Source organism: Alosa alosa, chromosome 18 (assembly GCF_017589495.1).
Source record: "Alosa alosa isolate M-15738 ecotype Scorff River chromosome 18, AALO_Geno_1.1, whole genome shotgun sequence".
NCBI classification, from domain to species: domain Eukaryota; kingdom Metazoa; phylum Chordata; class Actinopteri; order Clupeiformes; family Clupeidae; genus Alosa; species Alosa alosa.
Window position 1 is genome coordinate 18,279,980 of NC_063206.1, and position 16,046 is coordinate 18,296,025.

The window sequence follows — 16,046 nt, forward strand, 5'->3', positions numbered from 1 at the left end:
TTCTCTCTTTTCTTTCTTTTTCTTTCCCTTTTTCTTCCTTCCTTTCTTCCTTTCTTCCTTTCTTTCATTTGTTTCGGTCTTTCTTTCTTTTTCACTTTCTTCTTCTCCTTTATCTTTTTTCTGTCTGTCTGCCCATCTGTCTCTCTTTCTGGCTCTAATTCTTTCAGACTGTGTCTATCTCAACTCTCTTCCACTCTGACCTCATCCCAAGGCGCCAGAAACAGAAGGGGTCATCATAACCAGGCTTTCCCCAGATAGGTGTCATCTTTCTGGGCAGAGAACTGCTGTGCGAACGCTGCTGGATCTCCCCCTGATAAAGTGCCCATTGTCTGGGATATATGTCCAGACAAAGCAGTATGAATAATTCCCAATATAATAGCCACAGTATCTCAACAGCTGAAAAGTGCTGTATTAGTGGGTAGCCCAGTCATCCATTCAGTCAGATTACAGTAGTGGAATAGTTTTCATGGCATTAGACTTATTAGACTTATCAGCAGGTTTAAGACACATGAAGAACATAGACTTAAATCTGCCTGACATAGTGGATTAATTAGTTAAATGATAGTGAAGTATCAGCTTTAGAAGTATATTTCCCATATGTTGTACTGTACATCTGCAGTTGAAAAGAAAACAAGAACAATTTGACCCTATCTAAACATTGTGTCTAACTGTACAGCCACATATCAACAAGGTATCTAATTTTGTGGCTCAGATGCAGTCTACTGACTGAAGATTCCCCTTTACCTCTTATTGTGTCTAGGTCCAGTTAACAAGACTACGTATCATTTCATGTAGACTCGCCTTAATGTAAACACACACTGGGGAACAGTTCATAGTGTCAGGAATCCTGGAAAAGCATGGCTGTGCAGTGATGTAATGCAGTGTTGCATCTATAAATGTTCATTACTCATCACAAGGGTCATAATGTGGACCTCTTATGTAACAGCCTGCAGTAGAAGAATGACTTGCTTTCCCCTGGTTAGCTTCAAACACAGATATGATATAGCCAGAGAGCATGGAGGGGGGAATCGAGGAGTTCAAGAAAAAGGGTAAATGGAGTGGGAATGTAAAAATGTGCAAGTGAGAGAGGGGAGGGGGGCAAGGGGAAATAATGCATTACAGTGTTTGAAGGAAAGAGAGATGGCGTGAGAGAGAAAAGCGTTAGAGACCATGAACGAGTGAGCACAGAAAGAGAGAGAGGGACAGAGGCTGAGATGGAGACAGAGATGGATGCTGCACAGCTGGGGGAACCCAACCAGCTTCAAGAGAGGGAGGGGGTGGCCGGGTGTGTGTGCTGCGTCCAGTGTCCAGTGTCCATCATTGGTGGAAGGTATGCTTCCTATCGCCTCTGCCTGACAACCAGGAGGGTGTAATTACACCCCCGGCCCAAACCCCCGCACCCGGCTGGCGAGCCGGGAGCCCCCGGGGGGGTCGGGCCCACCGAGAGGAGCAGCGAGGAGGACAGCTCTCGGCTCAGGAGGGGAGAGAGGAGAGGAACGCTCCTGACAGAGAGGCGAGGGACGCTCCTAACAGGCGTGACGGTGGTGGGGGAGAACCGCAGCGAGACGCTAGTAAAATGTGATCAGAAAACATCTCTCACTTGCTCGCTCACTCGCTCATTCTGCTGTGCACACACTCTTTCTTCCTCACGGACGACCACCCCCCCCCTTCACACACACACACACACACTCTGTTTCTCTTAGGAGAAATCCACAGCTGGCTTACACATCAACACACACTCTTTTTGCCACTCACTCAACCCTAAACCATACACACTTCCACAAGACACTCTTTGTCCACATATTTTTTAAAACACGTACATGCACACTACACGCACACCACTACCACCATGACCGCCACGATCACCAATGAGATCTTTCTGGCAGATTGGAGAGCCCAGGTGAAGTTAATTTGTCGCCTCATTCAACCAGTCAAAACAAACTTAGATGTATCCATCCTCTCCTCATTAATCTTGCTCAGGCTGGTATGCAGAACACTGTTAATTCAACACTCTGTCCACGGCACAGGAACCACAAACTGCATTACTGTGTGGCATTACACACAGTTACATCATGAGATTTAACAGTTGAAAGTTGCAAACAGGTGTCCTGCAAGCTGTTAAGCATTGCCTAAGAAACAGCATGATCACCATACATTCCATTATGCAATTTATTGGAACAAAAGAGATATATAAACACAATAAAGCAAGCAAACAAACACACTCAAGAAATGAAATTGTAATGGTGCATGCACATCTCATAGTCTATAAACATACAACTGTATTATTTTTAAAATGTCTAGAAGCACCTCAGGTGCAAGCTATGTGCGTTTGGTTTTATTTTTTGTTCCATGACTCCAAACATTTGATGAGTTCCCTCAAGTGAAGGTCTGTAATGTGCTATATAGAGCTGGTGAACACAAAGGACTGTTGGAACATAGGACCCCCCTCTCATGTTCTCAGTATTAACATATGAATATGGTGAACAGAGGATGCTGGGAACATAGAACCCTGGGAACATAAAAATGTACCTATAATATTCCACTAATGGTACTACTGATAGCTGGATCGGAATGAGACCTGCCTTGTGAGTGCACCTCAATAAGAATGAACAGGCCCAATCCAGAAATGATGACTGACAAATAGACACAAAAGTTGGTAGTGACGATTAGTTACAAAATTGGTCTGTTTCCTGAGACTAACTTTATAATAAGCTGGGCTTCCTGTACAGCTTTGTGCACAGCTAAACCGATATTTAGTTGGGAAAAAACAAAGCACAATTGCGAATGGTCTGGGTTTCCAATAAGTGATGCAATGTGATTACCGGTAAATGTGGGTTTTATCATCTTGTCATGACAAGGGCGTAGGATTGGTTTCAGCTTTGGTATTAGGGACACAACAACCTTCTTTTGACTTTTGATAACAAAAACAAGTACAGTCTGGATGTCATCGATGCAAATGCATTTTATAAAAACATAGAGAATAAAATGTTCTGAATGTTAAAAAACTATTATACTGAGACGTTTGGAACATGCACATGCACGTGCACACTTGACCAGATGGAAGAAAATTTGCCATATAAATGTCATCACTGACTGATCTAAACTAGATGAGGAACACAGAGGCTTCGCGCAGCGGATGCTGAGAGGTGGCATTAAAGCGCAGGCCAACGACAGAGCTGAGAGCCATGCAAATCAGAATTGGAGTCAGTAATTGAGAACTCACAAGTTCAGCAGTGCCGTGGCCTCGGCAACAGCAGTGACAGTTATGGGACATGAAGCTGCATCAGTGCCAGATGACATCACCACCTCTGTGATGTCTTGCAGATACCAGAGTAACCGCTGGACTGAGCCCAGACCAGAGAGTCCAGGCAGGCCCTTTTCCCTCAGTGGATGGCCACACATAACATAATCAACTGTGATGTGCTGGACCGGGCTGCAGTCTAATAGATGCCAAATGAACGAGCCGAGACAGGGGAGTGGATTTGCGCAGCGCGGCGCGGAGCGGCTGCACTGTGGAAGTGAGCTGATTGAAGAGCTGTGCTGTTGCTCAGAGAGGTCGGAGTGGAGGGGCACAATCACACGGCATGTCTTCCTGCACTAGCACTGCTGCTAATGCAAACAGAAGGAGAGCTTTGCTGGCGGTTCATCTTAAGTGCAACATCCAGGCTCTGTTCTGTGTGTGTGTGTGTGTGTGTGTGTGTGTGTGTGTGTGTGTGTGTGTGTGTGTGTGTGTATGTGGCAATGATCTCACACAAATGTACTTGTATGTGTCTCATGTTGGTCATGACTCTATTAAGTGAAAATACAGCTGAAGTGCCCATATGCATGTGAACACATTTCTGCAGAAGGAGGGAGAGGCCGAGGGTGGAACAGAGATAGACACTGGCGTCTACTGTCTGACACATTCTAACAGCACACCTCAAAGAAAACACATAAGAAGCCCATTCTTAGCGCAGACCTCAGTTTGTGTGAGACTGCCATACTGGTCTCCTTCTCTCTTCCGCTCTGTTTGTCTGTGTTCTGTCTGTTCTTGTCTGTCTCTTTCATGCGCTCCCTCGTTCTTTTCCCCTCTGGATGGAGGAGGCTACAGCAGAGTCTGGAGAGTTTTAGAAGTCCTGCTGCTTTCACCAAGTCAACCCATGTGGCTTGGCAGGACACAACGCAAACAGGCCCGTTAGCTGGGAGTTATGACTGCACTGTGTTCAGCCTGCTGACTGCAGGCTGGCTGAGCTCCGAGAGGTCACAGGGCATCGAGGGGGTCAAAAGGCACGATGCCTGAAATGTCAGGTGACATAAATTCAGAGTTATATAGCCTCTGTGTCCATCACAGAGGGTGCTTAATTTAGTTTAACATATGAGGCTGGACTCCAGAGTTGACCCATATGGGGGTATAGTACTGGGCACCAGTTTCTCAGTTCCATTCTGTCAAAACAAGGCAGCCACTCACAAATTCTGTCAATAGTGAGCTACAAGTGGTTGTGTCTCTCTGTGTATATTACATTATTTTACATATGACACATTTACATCATATTTGTTATCAGACCCTATCAACCAAATAGACTTGCAGTACTGCAGACCCTATCATCCAAAAAGACTTGCAGTACTGCAGACCCTAGACCCTATCATCCAAATAGACTTGCAGTACTGCAGACTGCATATAGGCTTACTGCATGTGACTCGTGGGCTGAGTCCACTTTCGCGCAATGGCCACCTTGCTCTTCCATTTGAGCTTATGATGATCACAGATTCATAAATGGACTAAGTGCACGAAAGGCTCTTCCTATATGCTCATGTATTTCCGGTGGAGCGTTAACTGTGTTGTAACGGCATCTTCTGTTATATTCTGCTCCTTACATCTTTACTCCAACACTGAATATCTTGTAACATGCTGATTCACTAGGTGCAACACCCAACCGGGTCCGTGTAGACCCTAATTACATTAACTATAGCAGGTTCAAACACACCTGGCTCCACCAGACACAAACGAGCACACAGAGAGCCTTTCATGCACGTAGCCTATTGAGAACTCCGTAGGCTCACTGCCTGCTGCAACATTCCTCTAAAGGTCATCCGTTATAAAGGTCAGTCATAACGCCATGGATTGCATCACAGATGGGTAAGTGTGGCTGGGCTCTGGGCTGCACCTTGGCTCTAACATGTGGCTTCTGCAGCTCCATGTTGTTATCCCACTGTCTCACATGTTTGAGTCACACTTCATATAAAAAGTGCACTTGTTACATTGTAATTAAGTATAAGTATAAGTATATATACTCTTTTGATCCCGTGAGGAAAATTTGGTCTCTGCATTTATCCCAATCCGTGAATTAGTGAAAAACACTCAGCACATAGTGAGGTAAAGTACACACTAATCCCGGCGCAGTGAGCTGCCTGCAACAACAGCGGCGCTCGGGGAGCAGTGAGGGGTTAGGTGCCTTGCTCAAGGGCACTTCAGCCGTGCCTACTGGTCGGGGTTCAAACCGGCAACCCTCCGGTTACAAGTCCGAAGTGCTAACCAGTAGGCCACGGCTGCCCCAAATTACACTAATAAGTATAGTGTAGTACACTGTAACATTGAATGAGAATGGATACTAATGGGAACTTATTAAATATATTTTTACTTACATTAGCAAAAATGGCTGTATAGGTATATCGTATGATTGCCTGGGAGAGCTGTTATGTGAGCTAGTATTTTCTCCCTCTCATGCGAGCCAGTATTTTCTCCCTTGCTGGCAGTGGTATGGCTTTCCCAAAGGCACAGAGCTAAATAAGACGTCCTCTCTGTCCTCTGCCCCTGATGTCTCTGTCTGAGTGCTTGGGTCATGTCATCTGCCCTCTCCAAACGCCCCCCTCCCTCCCAAGTGCATTCCTTCTTACTCCCAGGAAAACACAGTCATTTCAATGAACAGATTGACAAGCTTATTCTCTTGGGTGTTAAATGATTTCGGTGTAATATAAGTTGCCAACACTATTCACTGTGGGACCATTGCCAGTGTCCAGTGGTCCAGTGGTCCAGTAGCTAATATGACTTAAGCAGTAAAGACAGTGACTAATGTTACTTTATATTTATTAATGCTAAACACACTGATTTGTTTTTGTGATATAGTATTTAAATCAATGGTTTGTCAATGTGATATAAGCAAATAAGTAAACATATTAAGAAATCTCAGGTATAATGCTTAATTAAGTGGTTAAAGGTCGTATCAGCGATGGCGGGGTAACGTCACTTCTGTTGATGTTCAAACAAAACAGAGAGCTAGCTCGCTACTCCCTCCCCCTCCCTTCTGTGCAATTTAAACTCTCCTAAACACGCATCTCATCAGTTATTGGTTAGAATGCTTTATTTTCCCTTTGAGTGGTTGGCAACACTTGTTAGTAGCAATTGTTTTTGTGTACAGATCTCGGAGCCTAGGCTGCCTTTATGTTTGGGCCTTTTTTGGTCCTGAAATCGCTGATACAACCTTTAACATAAAAACATGGTAAGTTCAGCACTGCATTTCATGTCCTATTGATGTGGCCTAATGCAATATCACTGTGAAGTTAATTATTCAATCATGGAATATAGTCTGATTTTCGAGCAGTGAACCATTTTCCTCATTGTTTTATTGCTCTCCTCTTTCCAAAAACCCTTGTGCGTGTGTGTGTGTGTGTGTGTGTGTGTGTGTGTGTGTGTGTGTGTGTGTGTGTGTGTGTGTGTGTGTGTGTGCATGCATGTGTGAGAGAGAGAGAGTGAGAGAGTTAGTGTTAGGTAGTGCGTGTGCGTGTATATGAAGGTGTGTGTGTAGCTAAGCGGGTGGGTAAACACTAGAAAAAGCTCTTGTCCCTGGCATTCCCATAGCTGCTGGGCAGCGGAGGAGCATTCCTGGGATGCTGGAGGCGTTGGGCTAGGGCTGAGTAAACACAGAGCTGTGATTTACTGCAGGGCTGCGGCCCCTGGGTCCCATCTCACTCCAGTCCCATCTCACTGAACCAAATCAGGCCTTTAGTTCCCATCTCACTGAACCAAATCAGGCCTTTAGTTCCCATCTCACTGAACCCAATCATGCCTTTAGTTCCCATCTCACTGAACCCAGTCAGGCTTTTAGTTCCCATCTCACTGAACCAAATCAGGTCTTTAGTTCCCATCTCACTGAACTCAGTCAGGCATTTAGTCAAGTAGTGCTCATTGCAAAACCACCTAGATCCAGTGAGGAGGAGCCGCTAGGTCAAACCCCACCTCTCTAGACCTCGACTGACATAAATAAAGACCATACATGATGTCCAGCGAGGTGGGGTCAGTGATTTGCATAACCAATGGACGCATGAAGGAGTGGATTAGTTTACCTTACGAGACCGATAAATACTTTTATCAAGTCATTTAAATCAAGATTTGCTTACCTTCATTGGCAGTAAATCTCACTGAAAGAAGTCAGGCTTTTAGTTCCCATCTCACTAAACCCAGTCAGGCCTTTAGTTCCCATCTCACTCAAGCCTACAGTCAGACCTTTAGTTCCCCATCCATATCAATTCCGAATTCAGACCATCAGCAACCCATCCTCCTACCTCAAGCCAGGCTTTTAGTCTCTGACTGAAATCTCTAGTCAGGAATTTAGTTCACCATTTCACAGGCTCCGGTCAGGTTCCTGTCAAATCCATGAAGACTGCACTCTTACTTTTAATGGATATAATGTACTAATGCACGGTGTTGTACTGTATATCTTTTCAATGCACTGATATTGCACAACATTACTGAGTCACATTCTTTGTAGGCCTATTACAGTACACTGTAGGTCTCTTTCAGAACCTGTTGCTACTCACAACATACTTTACCAATTCCTCAGTTCTTTTACAGGTTTCTCATATATCCAATCCCTTCAAAGAATAACTTACCAAAAAAAGTAAGCCACTATATATCACAGCTGTATTTATTTCAGATCAAAGCCCTCCGGTTAGCTTTCCTGTTACAATATCCCTCAAATTAGCAGCAATAGCAGCAAGCTACTCTGATTACGCTAATCTGTAGCTATTACCACGGCAACCCCGCACAGCTGTCCACAAAGCCTGAAGAAATTCTATGTGAAGAAGGGACTAATGGCAGACTGAACGGGTCAGATAGAAGCCATTAGCATGACTGTCACCTGATCAAACACACATGCTTTCTCTTCCTCTCATGCACACACACACACACACACACACACACACACACACACACACACACACACACACATATATAAACATTGTCTGTACATACATACACATAATAATGTGCACTGACAAACCCACACACAGCATAAATGCGTACATATTTAAATGTAAAAATGTACATCCACACTGACACACGCGTGCAGTCAATCTCAAAGAAAAACCCATTGCATGCAATACACATGCAAACACACACACACACACACACACACACACACACACACACACACACACACCACACACACACACACACACACACACACACACACACACACACACACACATACACAGACACACAAACACCACGCACGCCACAGTTTGTGAATGTTTGTCAAGCTGTTCGTCATTTTTCATCGGGACTGGAGACACTCAAACAGACAAGACAACCCAAAGCAAACACTCATTAATCTGCCCAGAGCCACAGAGAGGAATGGGAACGGTAGGGCCTGTGAGGGCTGACATAGATCTGAGCCATGATCCACACACACACACACACACACACACACACACACACACACACACACACACACACACAGATTGGTCATTGTCTCTGCACGCGCTCACACATGTTCCATCTTTATTGAGTTCCCTGGCACAGCCAAGACAGAGGCTATAAGATACTCATAATGGCCTCTTATGTTGGAGTGCATCTGTGTTCTGCAATCCGATCAGACTATGGGATCATATATCTCTGTGGACGTCATAACACACACACACACACACACACACACACACACACACACACACATAAAAATGTGTGGCCAGACTGTTTTGCTTGATTTCACATATACACTCCATTTTCACATGCAAATGCACAAATGTTCACCCACACACTCACACAGAGACAGAAACAGAGAGAGAGAGAGAGAGATCATTTGGTGCAAAAATACTACTATTTGGAATGTGTTTTTGTTGTTATTTCCATAGTTGTGTTTTGTTTCTAGCTGCGTAAGCAGCTTCTGGGACATGTCAAAAGGATGAAGCAAGTCAAGCAGAGTAATTCAGTAGTTCTGGACAGGTTTGCAGCTTGCACAACACTCTCGGTCTGCAACATCCATAAACACACACCGCTGAGATAGCCTCATCTTCCTCATTCTCTCTCTCTCACACACACACACACACACACACACACACACACATGCTCTTACTCCCACACACATACACAGGTCGAGGGCTGCATAGTAGGCCGGGTCATGGGGGGTCATCTCCAGCCAGGCCTGCAGGAAGTGGAAGGTTTCCTTGGGGTCACTCATCGGCTCCATGTGACTGCGGCCCCCCCACCGTCTGTTTAGGCTCCAGGGGTCAAAGGTCATCAGCAGCACAACAGGAGGCCACTCAGCATTGATTGACAGCTACTAAGAGTCTCTTGTAGCTCACTCAAACACCCTGACCCCAGGTCCATCCATCCAGGTCAAGTCATCCATCAGCACACAAGCACACACACACACACACACACACACAGAGACACTCTCTCTCTCTCTCTCTCTCTCTCTCTCTCTCTGCGGATTTGTGTGTGTGTGTGTGTGTGTGTGTGTGTGTTTATTTCTATCCATGTATACAGCAGAGGCAGCCCATCAGAGGAGCACAGGGGAGAATCAGATTAACCATGTTGCATTATAACCTGCAAGTTTCTATCTGAAAAATAATTAGCAAAACAGCGTCTCTACTGGTAAGGAGAACACTTTCCTTAGCCCATTGTATTTCTTCCCTGCTTATAGCGGTATGAGGAGTTACAGAGGAGAACGTTCCCCTCATCAAAGACGTAGCGACCATAGAGCTATAGACAATAGACGCAGGTGGGTATGGGAGGAAATCTTTTTGTAAGTTGATCATTGGGCTTTCTTAGATGGGCAATTTTAATTGAGACATGCATAATATGATGATACGAAAAACCCCTGAAAACAATGGGTTTTACCTAGCTTGAGTTGATGCAGCCAGCAGCTAAAGAAGCCAAGCAGCTACAGCGCTACACTCTGGGGGCATGTTTGTGAGCCTTCATGTTCATTCCCTCAGAGTGTAGCACTGTAGCTGCCTGGCTGCCTCAGCTGCTGGCTAAAGGTAGATAAAACTGTTTGTTTTCAGGGTTATTTCGTACCGATAGTACTCGTGACCTCAAGAAACTGAGATCTATGTGAAAAATATAACCTCTACAAAGCCAATTTGATGGTAAATAAACTTGTAATAGGGGAATTGTTCACCTAGCATGGCCTTTGGGAGAGAACCAGCAATGCAACTTAAAATATTGCCGACCCGGATAGATCTCGTGAGAATCGTGAAACATTACCTTGTCAGTAACTCTTTGGAGATAGTTTTTGCCTGTTGTTAGTCATTTGCCTCCACAACAAAAGTAGTTTCATTGTGTACAGGGGGAACAAGCCATGAAAAGAAGTACGCTATTACAGCAACGAAGTAAAATATAAATATATCGCGAGGGAGCTCTAAAGTCGCCAAAAATACCTGAAACTGCATAGCTGCATAGATTTCCAGGCTTTGTATATTTGGACTAGTTGAGATCTTGATTAGGATTGTTGTTTATTTATGTAATATCTTATTATGACCGCCGCGCAGCGAAGCGATTTTTTTTTCTTTTTTTTTCTTTTTCGCATGTCCAAATTTCCGTCAAGGATTCCCGGGACACTGTCATGTATAGCGCCACCTAGTTAAAAATGAAAAAGCAAAGAATTAGGTGTTTTCATCACAATATCTCTGGCTGACATGGTCAAAACTGCACGAAATTGAAAGTGTAGGATCATTATGACACCCTCCGAATGCATGCCAAGTTTCGTGAACTTTCGCTCATGGGGGCCTTACAATAAAATAATTTATGTGTACATTTAGTGACCGACACCAACAAGGATTCCCGGACACTGAAAGACCGGGTACACGAAACTTGGTGGGCATGTAACCCCACATGGATAGCATGGAACCATCGTTTTTCGTTTTTGATCTGTAGCCCCCGCTGGACTGGACCCCGAAAAGGAGGGTAGGGCAGACACAGTTTTCTGTGAATATCTTGAGAACCGTAGGGCCAATTTTTTCCGTATGTTTGCCTCCAGGGGTCATCTTAACCCATTCCATGTGCACACATGTGCATAAACAGATACAAACACACACACATACATTCACAGTAATCATACTTATTGCACATACTCACACAGTAGACATATGTACGCATGCATGCACATGCACAAACACAGGCACATACGCAGGCACACACACAAGCACACACACACACACACACACACACACACACTCACACACATAAACATAAACATGTACACGCACACATGCACACAAGAATTTCTCAGAATTATGAACAGGCAAGATGGGGGTGGGGTTGTTTAAAATTTTACATGTGAAATCTATGAACTAATCATGTTTTGGTACTTGTTGTCTAGCAGATACCAGTGAGAATTGAGTGTGGATAATGCAATTTAGTGAGACAGTTAATCATATAGGCCTTTCAGCGTGATTTATTTTTGTGGAAAAAATGTGCTGGACTGGGCGGCGGTCATATTTTGTACCGCTCTGCGGTACATCTAGTTTAACTTTATTTGGTATGTTGTATGACATTGTTTACGAACAAGAATGTATAAGATTATTGTTAGCTTGCTAGCAGTCCCAAGCCTAGCCAGCAATAGCCTTTATAATAATAACATCTAACAATTGTAAAAGATTGTAAATAATCCATCCCGTAAGTGATGGTGTGATCAACAAGGGATTATTTACAATCTTTTTCCTATGAAAAGAGGGTAAGAGCAGAGGTTTTGCTATTTCAATCAAATAATCTATTCAGCTCTCTGATATTCTGTAGCCACCAACATTGTTTATTAATGCTTGATTTAATTGTTTGACTTTGTTTGACATTGACATTAATGTGATGTCTTCCTTCAAACCACTTCACACCTTTTATGGGTTACTTCCCCAAATATTTGGTCACTAGCCACCACTGATTCTTATAAATAATTCAATTTATTGATGTAAACTCAATTGTTTGAACAATCATTAAATAGTGTTCAACTAGTCAATACCTATTTGTTTTGGCTGCCTGCTGAACACTTATAAATGTGTTAATGCAGGGGTCTCAAACACTGGCCCGCGGGCCAATTCCAGCCAGCACCATGTCAAATAATATGTAATTCGGCCCTTGAGGGTATTTTTGATTGCGACAAACAACAACACTGGTTAAAGACGATAGATTCAAGACGGTGACAAATCACATTTGTACGCTCCTCCACTAGCTAAACATCCAGAGCTTCGATACAAGCCCAAATTCGCTGCACAAAGTTTTCAGGAAATTTGGTATTACACGCAAGAAACAGGAGGACGTGCATTTATTTGTAATGACGCGGAAGTGATGAAGGCCGTAATTTTGCACAAATTGAAGCAGAAATAGGCCGAAACCAAATGTTGAAAAAACTTTCACGTGTGATGAAGGGCCCTATCATGACATTCTAAAGTGCATCATCACTTGTCAAAAGTCTATTCAAATTTAGTAGGATGTCCAGTTCACATTGGGAGGGGTTTTGTTATCAAAAGTGGAGCGCATGGCGTAACAAGGTGTTCCTAGGTCTTTTAATCAGTCATATGGGTGTGTTTGGGGCGTAACATCATTTTAAACCAATGAGAATGACATCTGTCATTCCCTTTAACGGCGCAACGCGCGATATGTCAAATAAATGCATCGGTATTTTGGCATTCAACGGCGCATTTGAAGGAGGCTGCTTGCGAGACCGTATGAAATAGTCATTCTTAAACCATGCATTACTAAAACCTAGCATAGCCTTCACGCATTTGCACTCGTCTATTATTTGAACTCATTGGCAAAGTGAAACTAACTTCACCAAGGTGTCAGTCAACGACAGTTATATGCAGTTACTTTCACTATTGACTGACAATGGGTTACCATCGAAAACATAGGCTGGAAAAAGCAACACTTACCCTAATATTGCTCAAATGACTGAATAAAACAATATTTATCCTGCAGAGGAGTTGCTTATATTTCGTGACAGTGCGTCTTCAGCTGTGCTCCATACGTGTCTCTCGCCTCTCCCCTAATCACTTTTAACCGTCATTACCAATTTGCACATGATGGTGAATAACTACTCATCATGAGATGTACAGTATTTCGTAATATCTTTATTCTAATTATGTTTCCCATTGTAATCGTGCAATTTGTAATGCTTTGCATGGACGTGCGCTTGTGTGCGTTCATGAATGATAGAAGGATGGTGCGTGCACCTGCCAATATGACTGTTGATATGCGCTCTTAAAATAGCATATGAACAACTCGCCATTGACTTCTGACCAGGTTTAGGTGGTGTATGATAGCGATTTTTAGACAACGCGCTAGTCCCCTCCCTAGGTTGTTAATTGCCACACCCCTGGGCGCAATGTTTAAAAAATAAACGTGCAAAATAGCGAATTAAGCTTTGCGCGGGAGAATAACGAGCTTTACGCCATGCGCTGGAGCCCAAAATACAGCCCGAAGTCTTGGGTAGGCTATGTTATTCACCTATTCTGATTCTGAAGGAGAATATCTGCCTTTTGGAGGACTATTGACAGTGATGGTCACGGTGCGTCTGTGAATGGAGGTGTGTCTTTGTGTATGACGGTGTCCACTAAGCATACCATGCTTATTTCAACCCTCTGCTCAACATAGCTGGAGGTGGCAGTGGTTATCGTGATGATAGTGTCCGTAATGGACGTGGTACAGACAGCAGGGGTAGTAAGAATAGGGCTCTGAAGAACTACAAAGTCACCCACGATAGGAACTGATTTGACCAGGGTACATTATTGTAGGCCTATAATAACGGTTTGTGGTTATAGGCTAGTAATAGTTTACTATTGTTGGTTTACATCTTAGGCCTACTGTTTTTCTGTTCATTTGTTATATGGGTAATATGACAAAAAAGAAAGTAAACCTGCTCAAATATGTTCAACATCCAGTATTTACTGAAACGTGCATAATTTGAGGTGCTTGCTATCCAGTGGCAAATTAGATGTGTAAATGTACCCCCTTCATAAACTTTTGTTTATATAGATTTTTATATTTACAGTAGGACTTTATCTCTGACCACTTTCAAACCTTTTTAAATGTTGATGTTGTTTTCTTAACCCTGGCGCCTGAAGTTTACCATGCAGGTTTAAATAAGTTATGAGAGGAAAATATTTTTATTTGGTGTGAAACACACATACCTGTTTTTATGCTTTTTGTTTGTTTTATCATTTGTATTAATATTTATTTTATCATTATTTTATTTATAAGCTAAGGTTGCTAGCACAGGTGTCTAAAAAGAGATAAAAAAAAACACTTGCACTTGTATTTGAAAAAAAAAAAAATTCAGAAATAGCCGGCCCTCCAATCAGATGACGTTGGCAGAAGTGGCCCCCAGCTCATTTGAGTTTGAGACCCCTGTGTTAATGGGTTTGCTGGCTATTCTCCTCAACTATAAGTCACCAGCTGTCACTCGACTACAGGTAGTATTGACACGTTCTCTTTTCCTGTTATCTGTTACGTATCTGGTACGTTCTCGTTTCCTGTTATCGTTCATAGGTGAACACAATATTTCCTGATGTTGTGTGAGTGTGCATGCGTAAGTTGTTTGGTCTCACACTTCTCATCCCTCTTGGTGGGTTCTGGAGAGGGTGGTGGCTAAGGTTCGGCTCAAGGTGATGCCGAGTTCTAGTAGATCCGGTGCGACCGACTATGTTTGTTCTCCAAACAGAACACTGCAGGAACACCAAAGGAAACATTCCGTTCCTGCTACGCAAACATTTTCAAATTCATTTCCGGGATGTCGAGGTCACTTTGGTGTTCACCCTTCAAAACCAACCAACAACTCAGAGTCTCCAGCGGCCCAAAGAATGTTCTCCTTCAAAGGCTCTCCTCCTGTCCTGTTCTCTCAGCATACTGTATCAGAGCTCCGGTCCCAAGCTGCTCTGCTGGCCCTGGTCCAGAGGCTTTATTTGTATATGATATCCATTACTGCATGCAGTTCACAAGCATGGGACTGGACATTCATCACAATGCGCTTTATTTTTCCTCCACAGAAGAAGTCATAAAAGATGGCAGGATACAGCAGGAGGGAGTCTAACATGAAAATGTCCATTTTGACACTCAATTTGTCTGTTTGGGATGACGTTCATTGTACAGAACGTTCTAGATACAAAGTGTGTGAGTGTTGCAGTTATGGGTTAACACCATGCGTGATTGCACGTTGGCCAGTCATTCTCACTTTATTCTCTGATCATGGAAATTATTTCAGATGTTCAGGAAGATCATAATGGACTTGATAATGCCAAAGCATTTCCATCAAGCCATGTGACTGGATACTGAGGTCACATAAGTTGTGCACAAGGAAGTGGTTGATGGTTTTAGCCATGAGTGGGCCCACTCACTTAATCAATCTGCTCTGTATACTGCTTGTTCCAAACAGACAGATGTACACAGATGCTCCAACCGATAAGCACCTGTGACCAGACCTGCATTAGGAGGCCTTAGCCTTGGCATACTTCACAACATCTGTGTTTGTGCAATGTGGATGCACTTGCACAATGATGTCTCCAAACTATACTACTGTTGCTGTTGTTGACACAGCAGATAAATCTCCAGAGCACAGACTCAATCAGTCATGGTGTTTGAAGTAATATCTCTACATTCTGTAAATCTACAATATACTGTTACCTATAATGTAGGTCTGTGGTCTGTGGTTTTCTCTGCTTCTTCATGACCATTCACTCCTCTACCTATAAGTAGCAATAGCTACCTGCCTTCAAATTTAATAAATTGTGATTCCCTAAAGCATGAAATAAACAAATCACATATTTTATCAAAAGGTAGTGTATGTCTGTGAGTGTTTGCTAGG

General features: G+C 43.4%; 1 protein-coding gene across 1 annotated transcript in view; it reads right to left on the reverse strand.

Moving 5' to 3' along the window:
• The window catches only part of pkdcca (protein kinase domain containing, cytoplasmic a), a 49,870-nt gene extending 41,436 nt beyond the window's left edge, over positions 1-8,434 (reverse strand). Inside the window, exon 1 of the mRNA XM_048268922.1 lies at positions 8,415-8,434. The gene's annotated coding sequence lies outside the window, so the exon portion shown is untranslated. The remainder of the gene's footprint in view (positions 1-8,414) is intronic.
• Positions 8,435-16,046: the final 7,612 nt, after the last annotated feature.